Below are 11,471 nucleotides of genomic sequence, written 5' to 3'. Positions count from 1 at the left end.
CTATATCAATGAGAACAAACTTTTTAAAATAATATAAATAGTATATTCAAAAGATATATTTGCGTTATAAATTAAAAATTAACAAAACAAATACAAGTTTTTAGAAATAATAAATGTTAATTATGTATACTTAGGTTTGGATCCACTTTGATGATTCTTTCTCCGCAAGGACAAAAGTCTAACAATATCAAGCAAGTACATATTGAATAAATCACAATTCATTCAAATTTATATCAGACTCGTCTATCCAAAAAGTTTCTAGTGTGGACACAAGCCTTAGATATACATTCCAGTGGAATGACATCAGTGTTTTAGACCTCAATTTCGAGTGGAATGTATATCTAAGGCTTGTGTCCACACTAGAAACTTTTTGGATAGACGAGTCTGATATAAATTTGAATGAATTGTGATTTATTCAATATGTACTTGCTTGATATTGTTAGACTTTTGTCCTTGCGGAGAAAGAATCATCAAAGTGGATCCAAACCTAAATATACATAATTAACATTTATTATTTCTAAAAACTTGTAAAATCTCATCATACACATTTGCATTCTTGATAAATTAGTTGTTACTTGTTTAATTTCCGCAATAGTAGATTAGTAGAAAAATAACACTCTTGATTAGCTTGGACAGTAAATTGATTTTAGTTTGCTTAGTTAACAATTACTCTAAGTCTCTGTGGTTCGACATCCGACTTTCGAGTCACTTTATTACTTGACGGCTACGTTTACTTGCGTGTACTTGGGGAACCAACAAGTTTTTGGACAAAATCCTATATGTTTTACTTCTTTTGACATAGATCTATCTGCTTGAACGAGTAATTTAGTTTTTAAAGGTATATTATCTTTATTCTTTGAGAACTTTTTATTTTCAAAATCAAAGCGTAACACATAATGGGAAAAAGTATTTTGAAAAGATAATTCTTCCAATCCACACTAACTTTTCTAATGCCAAAATTCTTGTAGTTTTCCAATAAAAAAAAATTTGGCGTTTCTTTTATATTTTTAAATTTTAGATCATGTTATGAATGTTGATGTAACATTAATTTTGTTAGTCGAATATCTTAATTGAGCGTATTCTATTTAAATGCCTTTATTTGCTGATGAAGCAAGTTTGAATAACTGAAAAACATTAAAATCATTAATATTTTGGCCATATGAATATGAATAGAATAAAAGGGAGTAGAAAGAGAGAAGAATAGTCAATTGCATTTTTATGTCCAATGCCTTGCATATGCCCAGCTCGAATTATTTTTGTAAGAAAACAAAGATACCCCAATCTTTGTTTTTAATTTGGAACCAGAACACAAATAAATTATTTTTCAATACTAATCTATAAATTGTAATGTTATCATTTTGAACCTAAAAGTATTTCCATTCATCTTTAAGAATCTTTAACTAGTTTTACCCTGTATTTTTTATTTATTTATAGAATTTCTCTTATTTATGCCTTTTTGAAATAGATCATCACAATTTACTTTCATTATTTTACTTGGTACTCTTTTTATATTTGTATTAGATACTTTATATAATGCATCATCTGTGTAGCACAAGTTGCCACGTGAATTGGTATAATGATGGTTAATATATACTCTGGATGATAATTTGTAAAATAAGTTTTGTAATTTTAGTTTATACTTTGAAAATATCTGACCCAAATACGATTGATTTGAAAATACAAATTTGCAACAAAAAAGTAGTAATAAATTTTAGAAAGATATCTCGAAAGATTATGAAATTAAGAAAAGCTCGAACCTTTCTTTGCCTTCAACTCTGTAATATATTGATAGCCAAGGCCTTGATGTAGTGTGAAGATCCGATAGGATGTTTTGAGTACTAACTCTCCTTTTTTGTTTCGAGATCTTTCATAGCTTAATTTGATAATTTATGACTTGCGTGCGTGGTCCGTATCAATTTTCGAAAAGTTTAAATGCAAAAATTTAAAGGAAATGTGATATTTGACTTTGAAAGTAGCTAAAGTTGACCACGATCAACATTTTTAGTAAACGATCTCGGATCGGTATTTTGACGATTTCGGTAGGTTCGTATGATGATTTTAGACTTGTACACATGTTTGGTTGGGGTCCCGGATGACCCGAGGTCGTTTGGTTGCGTTATGTAGAAAGTTGAAAAAATTGAGTTGAACTTTGAAAATTCTTGAGTTTTGATGATAGATTCTTAATTTTTGATATTATTTTAATGATTTGAGCTTACAAGCGAGTTGGTATGATGTTAATATACTTGTGTGAATGTTCGAATTGGTGTCCGAATAGGTTGCAGAATGATTTTGGCATAACAAATATTTGCTGGTGTATCTGGGCTGCAGATCTCGCATTTGCGAGATTCTGTTTGCAAATGCGAGCCTCGCATTTGCGAATTGGAATTGGGATGGGCAGCTTCAGATTTGGAAGCTTTGATGGGGGCTTTTTTCGTAATTTCGAGAAATGTGTCGCATTTACGGCACCAGAGAGTCTGAGGGCAGCTTCGCAATTGCGAAGCTTGGATCGCTTTTGTGGAAGGGTGTAGCATCCCGGAAAATTTCGAAGTACTTAAGCGCTATTAAGGAAGTTGATGGGTACTAATTATATTATTTTGTGTGCAGACGAGGGTTATTAATATGATGGATATCAATTGGATATGATAATAAGTGTACGAGGCATATTATAAGTGATGTGGGATCTAAGGAGAGACCTAAGTATAAGCCAAGTTGGAAAATTACATGATAGACTAAAGTTTCAAATGAGTACGCACAAGATCAAACTTTAGACGAGCATACCTATATATATATATATATATATATATAAGGAGATATTTGATTAACAACCTATCAAATGAAATATCTTCGAGTCAAGTTTCTAACGCTTCAAACCGTTCGTCATTTGGACACTCTTACAAGAAGTTATGACCAAATTATCAAAAGCTGGCAGAATGTGTCACTACCGCGCCGCCTCATGCCTGTGGGGATTTCCAGAACACTTCGCAAAATCATTTCTGGGCATATTTGTCAATTCCGCGCCGTGCCTCGCGGCGCGGCTATGCAATTTTTGGGTTTTTTTTATAACCCGACCCCATTTTGTTAAAATAGCCTTTGGGGCTTAATTTGAGACGATTTTCTGGTGATTTTAGAGAGAGGTAAGAGCATTTTAGAGAGAGAAGGAGGAAACCTAACATTCTAATCATCCAATCTTGCACCAATCTTCAAGAATCAAGGAAGTCAATCACTAGATTATCCTTCATCCGTGTAAGTCCTACTTCTAAGATTTCATACAAGAGGTTATGAGTTCTAATATATTGCGGGGTTGGATATAGGCCATGCATGTGACACAAAGTTGTAGTATGTGGGGTTAATGAACCATTTTGGGTAGTTTCTTGTTAAAATTGGTTGAGGGATGAAAGGATCTCCATTGTAGAGCCTTGTGGTCTATTTCGCATGTTAGGTGTTTGACAAAATTTCTAAGAGAGTTACATCATGGAAATCCTTCTAATTATTAACCGATTTTCACTATCTTCCTATAGATTGTTATTGCTAGAAGTGTTGGGGAGTTGTAGTAACTTAAGGAAAGCTCGGACAAGTATGGTTGGATCAAGATTTCTAATTTCTATATTCCGGGTTATCTCCTATAAACTTGACAATTCCGAATGAGCCTTATGTCGAAAGATATATGTTCAAAGTATGGTTTGCGTATTAAAATGTTATGACTTGGAGTCGTGTTTTAAATGAAAACTAGTATACCAACTGGGTGAGAAAAACTCGATATGCTTAAGACTCTAAATATCTCATAAGTGTACCTAAAGTGTTGATTGAAAATATCTTATTGTTGATAATCTATAAAGATACTTGAAAATGAAATAAGTGAATTGGGGATATAGAGTGTGGCCAACGTGCCAAGAATTTAAGTTATGATTGTGGCTAGTAGTGCAAATGAAATGAGAGGATGTGATAGAGAATATGAAATGAGCCGCGACTCAATTGTTTAAAAATAATTTTGAAAATAGAATTGCCTAAAAGCTTTTGTACCCCATAAGTGGCTGCTTTAACTAATGCTTTGCTTTATAAATATATCCAGTGTGATTCGAGTTCTTATATACTCAGGTGTTGAAATTGTACATTGTCATTTCTGGGAAAGAGTATTGCAAGAATAAATGGTGTATTGATTGTTTATGATTTTGATGTGTGTTTCTATTGCTGGTTAGTATGCCCCGTTCTTTGGGTAGAAACCTTTTGTGTTTAAAGTTCCCATTACAAATGGATTTGAAGTATATGATTTTTGAAATATTCTGTATGTTGAAATTTGATGGTGGTCCTTGAAAATAAAAGAGGTGAAAGTGTGGAATATGAAATACGGCCACCGTGCCAGGAATAAAGAATTTTGTGAATGGCCAAATGAGCTGTCACGCCCCGAACCTGGGGGCGAGACCGGCACCCGGTGCCTCACTTAACATAGCGTACCAACTTGTGACTGAGGGACTATGAACATACAATGTCATAACTTTGGCCATGGGGCCACATTGCAAGATAATTTGCGAAGAAAAATATAAAACACAACGGAAACTAGCTTTGACTAAACATCAATATAAAGCTGGGCCGACAAAGGCGTCATAATTACCACAACTGACAAACCAACAAAATATACATACAAAGCCTACAAGCCCAACATGCTGCACTAACTGACAGGATATGTCTACAAGCCTCTACTGGTGGATGTACTGTGATCAGAACAGGGCCCCGACATACCCATAATATATATATATACACACAATATGTACACAAAATCCTAGATCCGAAAACTCCGAAGGACGTGGAGCTTACCGATCAAGCTGAACTTGGGCAACACCTACTGAGGAGGTCTACCCGTCTGTCTATCTGAACCTGCACGCATGAAATGCAACGTCCCCAGAAAAGGGACGTCAGTACGAAATAATGTACCGCGTATGTAAGACAATAAAATAACTTAAAGTTGAAACTGAACTGATAATATAATAACTAAAAGTCACTGGGAGTCAAAGATGATCTGGAGATATACTTACCTGCTGATACTGACTCAACTCTATCAATATAGTAAGCAAAATAAATGTCCGGCCCTATAAGGCTCGGTACGTGTAACTGCTCGGCCATAGTAGGCTCGCTCATAGGCACTCGACCATACTAGGCTAGGTATCTCGGTCATTCTGGGATCGCTCATAGGCGCTCGGCCACAGTAGGCTCGGTATATAACTTACCATCTGATCAGAGGTTGCCCAATAGGGGCCTGCCCATCGATTATAGCTCGATGGTGGTGAAAGTACTGTAATACTGTATATATATAGACCCTCTGCTCTCTTGACTGGAAGAAAACAATACTTAACTGAATATAAAGTCCCGATAAGGGAGAATACTGTAACTTATGAGACTAGGATAATGTACATAAGTTCAGGAATACAAACTTCTCTTTATGTCTCGTTATCAAACTCATGTAGTTACGGGATCATGCTAAAATGAAGGAAAGGTTTAGCCTTAACATACCTTATCACAATCTTTACGATCACCAAGTTGAACTCGCCTCTTCGCACCTTAATCTACAACAACGATAATAATACTATCATTAAGTTAGGAAGGGTACAACTATCGCACAACGAACGACAAGCTTATTTTGTATTAAAACATGCAGCATCTCCCCTATAATCCTCACTTCCTCCAAATTTAAGATAACACAAAAAACACAAGAACACAACAATATCAACATATATACATTATTTTCCAACCTTATATACACCACAAAATACTACAAAACAGCCCAACACAACCTAATCTCTTCATACACAAAACGACCACCGTAGTAGTGTCAAACAATCCGAAAATGTTATGATGAATGACCAACCCACCACCCTTCATTTATGTGGTGTTTATCCACACCCTTCCTCCTCCAAAACTCCATAAAATAGTAGTAAAACATGCAATCCAACAGCAACAAAAAATAGTCCACAAAACAGTCCGCTACAAGTGAATAACTCGAACTCACGGCTTCCTATCACCGTCCCGTGAGTTCTTACAATTATAGAATGATTTTCCATACATCTCCAGCATAAATAATGGATAAAAGAGAGCAGTAAACTTACCTTATTTGTTGAATAACTCAGCTCCTATCTTGGTTCTTCAAACTCTAGGATTTACCTCCAACTAGAACTTGAAAAGGAGAGAAATTCAATTAGGGTTTGTGTGTAAATTTTAGGAGGATGTTTGCAGGGGTTTAGGTCTGGTTATTGTGACCTATTATCAGTGTATTACATGAATGAAATAGGCCTTTAAAATTTCTCTTTGGACGACCCGAACTAGCCCATTTTCGGACTCTCATTTAAGCAAGTAGGTGACACACCTACTTGTCACCTAGCAGTTTGCGTAGTCTTGCAAAATTGTATATATCTCTCTGCTCCGATGTTGTATTGACAAAAGGTTTAATGAGTTAGAAAATAGACTCATATATATTCAATTTTATGGGTGGAACACCCCGTAACTCTAAGTATATTGGGAGAAAATTGCAGTTACATTTTACCCAAAGTTCAGTAAAACTTTTGAACGTAACTTGTGATGACTTTCATCGACTTTTGTTCCACAACTCGTTTGACTTCAAAAAATAACACACGACTGTCATATGACTAATATAACTCATAACATAACCTCATTATCATGTTAAGCACCCTAGTCTCACCCCAAGTATATGTTATAACATTCCCAACTTGTCGACTTTCAACGAAACATTATTTCTTCAATTCCTTTAGTTTCTGAACCTTCCAACCCTCTTTGTACTTGTTGTTCATGATCTTAAATATTTGTAACCTCCGAGGTAACATGATTAACTTACTTTATATACTTTCAAAGATGATCTCATTTTTGGTCCTACATTAATTTGCTTACGACGCACTTTTACGTACAAAAATATAGAGTGTAACATCATTCCCCCCCTTGGGAATATTCGTTCTCGAATGTTTACTCTTAGAGACTTTGGAAAATTTTGCCAGAGTCTCCTCCATACACTAGACTAAAACCAACCTGCACGGAACCAGAAAATATACTATACATGCCACATATGGCCAATGTCTATAAATAGCAACACTTGGCCTCACACGACCGTCAATCATAAATACTAAAAGTCAAAAATAAGAGCTTACCTAATGACCTACTGGCCTGAATAGAGCTGAGCTGATGTATCCCATCTCGAGCCATATCTTCAGTTTGAAATAGGTGGGGGTATTTAGACTTCATTTCTTCCTCAGCTTCCCACGTCATCTCTTCCACACTCTTGCTTCTCCATAAAACCTTCACGGAGGCTACCTCCTTATTTCATAGCTTGTGGATTTGTCGGTCTAGGATGGCAACTGGAACTTCTTCGTATGACAAGTCATCCGTAATCTGTACATCATCAGTGGGCACCACTCGGGTAGGATCGCCATTGCACTTCCATAGCATAGATACGTGAAAAATCGGATGGACAGACTCCAATTCCGAGGGCATTTCTAACTCATAAGTTACTTGGCCCACTCTCCGAATAATCCTATAAGGCCCAATATACCGTGGGCTAAGCTTGCCATTCTTGCCAAACCTCATTACGCCCTTCATAGGCGACACCTTTAAGAATACCCAGTCATCAACCCTGAACTCTAAGTCTCATCGCCGTACGTCAAAATATGACTACTGACAACTCTGGGATGTCAACAGTCACTCCTGGATAAGCTTTACCTTCTCTACGGCCTGCTTAATCAAGTCTGGCCCATGTAACCCAAATTCTCCAACATCAAACCACCCTATAGGAGATCTGCACTTACGCCCATTACAAAGCCTCGTATGGAGCCATCTGGATACTGGAGTGGTAATTGTTATTATATGCAAACTCGATAAGAGGTAGATGTTCATCCTAACTTCTTTTAAAATCCAACACACATGCTCGTAACATATCCTCGAGGGTCTGAATTGTGCGCTCGGCTTGTCCGTCAGTCTGTGGATGAAAAGCTGTGCTGAGATTCACCCGAGTCCCTAGACCTCTCTGAAATAATCTCCAGAAATATGCTGTAAACTGGGCCCCACGGTCAGATATAATAGACACCGGTACTCCGTGTAGCCGCACTATCTCCTTAATATATAACTTCGCATAATCTTCGGCTATATATGTAGATCTGACCGGTAGGAAATGGGCTGATTTCGTGAGCCTATCGACTATCGCCAATATAGAATCAAACTTACGATGAGAACGAGGCAAACCTGTGACAAAGTCCATTTTATCGCCTTTCATTTCCACGTCGGGATCTCTATAGCCTACATTAGCCCTCTAGGATTATGGTGCTCTACCTTCACCTGCTGGCAACTAGGACACTAGGCGACAAACTCAGTAATGTTCTTGTTCATATCGTTCCACTAGTACACATCCTTAATGTCATGATACATCTTCGTCGACCCTAGATGAATGGAGTACTACGAATAATATGCCTCTGACATAATCTTGTCTCGTAGCCCTGCTACATCTGGAACACACAGACGACCCCTATATCTGAGAACCCCATCTTCCTTGAGCTCTAACAACAACTTCTTCTGCTGCGGAACTTGCTCTCTCAACTCGACCAACTCTGGGTCCTCGTACTGCCTTTCCTTGACTTCAGCTGTGAGAGATGATTTTGCAGTATTTTGGAGTATAACTCCAACATCGTCAGAATCTACTAACCTAACCCCCAAACAAGCCAATTGATGAATCTCTCTAGCTAATTGTCTTTTCTCAGCCTCTACATGTGCTAAGCTACCCATAGATCGGCGACTTAACGCATCTGCTACAACATTAGCATTCCCTGGATGGTAGAGAATGTTAACATCGTAATCTTTCAATAACTTTAGCCATCACCTTTGTCGCAAATTCAACTCTTTTTGCTTGAAGATATATTGCAAGCTTTTATGATATGTAAATACATTAACATGAACACCATATAAATAATGCCACCATATCTTAAGTGCATGGACAACCGCAGCTGACTCGAGGTCGTGGGTCGGATAGTTCCTCTCGTGCTTCCTCAACTGCCTTGAAGCATATGCAATTACCTTCCCATGTTGCATCAGGACACATCCTAACCCAACACCTGAGGCATCACAATACACGGCATAACCCTCTGGAAGTGTTAGAACTGGCGCTGAGGTCAACCTATTCTTAAGCTCTTGGAAATTCCGCTCGCAAGCCTCTGTCCACAGAAACTTAGCTGCTTTCTGAGTCAGCTTCGTCAATGGTGCCGAAAGGGAAGAAAAACCCTCTACGAACCTCCGGTAGTATCCTGCTAAGCCTAGAAAGCTACGAACCTCTATTGGAGTGGTAGGTCGAGGCCAAGATTTCACGGCCTCAATCTTCTGAGTATCTACCTTTATACCTTAATCAGATACAATATGCCCCAAGAATGCTACAGACTTCAACCAGAACTCATATTTAGAAAACTTAGCATGCAACTAATGATCACGGAGGGTTTGGAATATCGCTCGCAGGTGGTCCGCATGCTCCTCCTCTGAACGTGAATAAACCATAATATCATCAATATATACTATCACGAACAGATCTAAAAATGGCCGGAATAGGCTATTTATCAAGTCCATAAATATGGCGGGTGCATTCTTCAACCCGAAGGACATGACAAGGAACTTAAAGTGGCCATATCGGGTTCTGAAGGCTGTCTTCAAAATATCTTTCTCCCGAACTCTGACCTGGTGGTACCCCGACCTCAAATTTATCTTTGAAAAACATCTAGCCCCCTGCAACTGATCAAACAAGTCATCGATCCTTGGAAGTGGATACTTATTCTTAATAGTTACCTTGTTCAGCTGCCTATAATCGATACACATCCTAAGCGAGCCATCTTTCTTCCGTACAAACAGTACTGGTGCACCCCAAGGTGAGGTACTGGGTCTGATGAAACCTTTCTCCAGCAAATCTTTTAACTGCTCCCTCAACTCCTTCAACTCGGTAGGTGCCATTCTATATGGAGGGATGGATATTGGTTGAGTTCCCAAAAGCAAATTGATGCTAAAATCAATCTCTCGCTTTGGAGGAATACCTGGAAGCTCATCTGGAAATACATCTGCGTACTCTTTGACTACTGGAATAGACTGAAGTGTAGGTATCTCATCATCTGCATCTCTAAATCACATAATATGATAAATGCACCCTTTTGCGATCATTTTCCTCACCTTCAAATAGGAAAAAAAATCTACCTCTGGGTGTCGCTGTATTACCTACCCATTTAAGGACTGGCTCACCCGGAAAATGAAATCTTGCTGCCTTTGCTCGGCAATCAACTGTGGCATAGCAAGTTGCTAACTAGTCCATGCCCATGATAGCATCAAAATCTATCATCTCTAGCTCAACTAGGTCGACTGAGATCCGACGACTACAAACTGTCACCGTACAACCTCGGTAAACCCGTCTAGCAATAATCGGTTCTTCGACCGGTGTAGATACCGCAAAAGGATCACATAGTATTTCAGGCACTATACCAAACTTCCCCGCGACAAATGGGGTAAAATACAATAAAGTAGATCCTGGGTCTATCAAGGTATAAGCATCGTGAGAGCAAATGGTCAATATACCTGTCACAACGTCTGGTGAATAGTCTTGGTCCTGTCGACCTGCTAGAGCATAGATACGATTCTGGTTACCACCTGAACTGGAACCTCTACCACTATCTCGACCTCTACCACCCGAAGACTGAGACTCGTGCCCTAAAGGATGCATGGACATAGATGATCCTGTTGCTGAACTCGCTAGTTGTGCCATACCCCCAGAATCTCTCTTTGGGCAATCTCGCATCATATGCCCCGGACGCACACATGTATAACAAGCATCGGAACCTGCTCGGCATTGGCCCATGTGTCCTCTACCACAGATGTCACACCGTGGCAGAAATGACCATGTCTACCCTGAACCTCGCTGTCACTGCAAACCCGACGCCCGTGAGCTCTCACCTAGTCTTGACTGAGTATAGCTGTCATACTTGTAACCCTGTAACTGAGGTGGCGGAGGCCTAGGTGGCGGTCTGAAGTACTGGGGCCTATAATTACCCTGAGACTGCTCCTGAGACCTGGCAAATCTCATCCTCTTATATTGCCCTTGCTCAATCCTCTCTGTACCCTGCTACCGATGCCTACCCCTTTCTATATTCTGGGTGAATACTTGAATCCGGGAGATATCCATACTATCCTGCAATGCAGCGGTGGCACATGCCTCGGTCAACTCTGGGGTCAACCCTGCTATAAACCTGTGGATCCTGTCCAACATAGTAGCAACTATAGATGGTGCATATCTGGCCAATGAGTCAAAACAGAGACTATACTATCGAACACCCATATTGCCCTGCTTGAGGACTACAAATTGATCGACTTGAGCCTGTCAGATCTCCCGCGGTAAGTAATGGTCAAGGAAGGCATCTGAAAAATTCTCCCAAACAGCTGGAGGTACATCACGTCCCCTG

The sequence above is a fragment of the Nicotiana tomentosiformis genome, chromosome 4 (assembly GCF_000390325.3).
Source record: "Nicotiana tomentosiformis chromosome 4, ASM39032v3, whole genome shotgun sequence".
NCBI lineage: Eukaryota > Viridiplantae > Streptophyta > Magnoliopsida > Solanales > Solanaceae > Nicotiana > Nicotiana tomentosiformis.
This window is presented reverse-complemented; position numbering follows the sequence as displayed.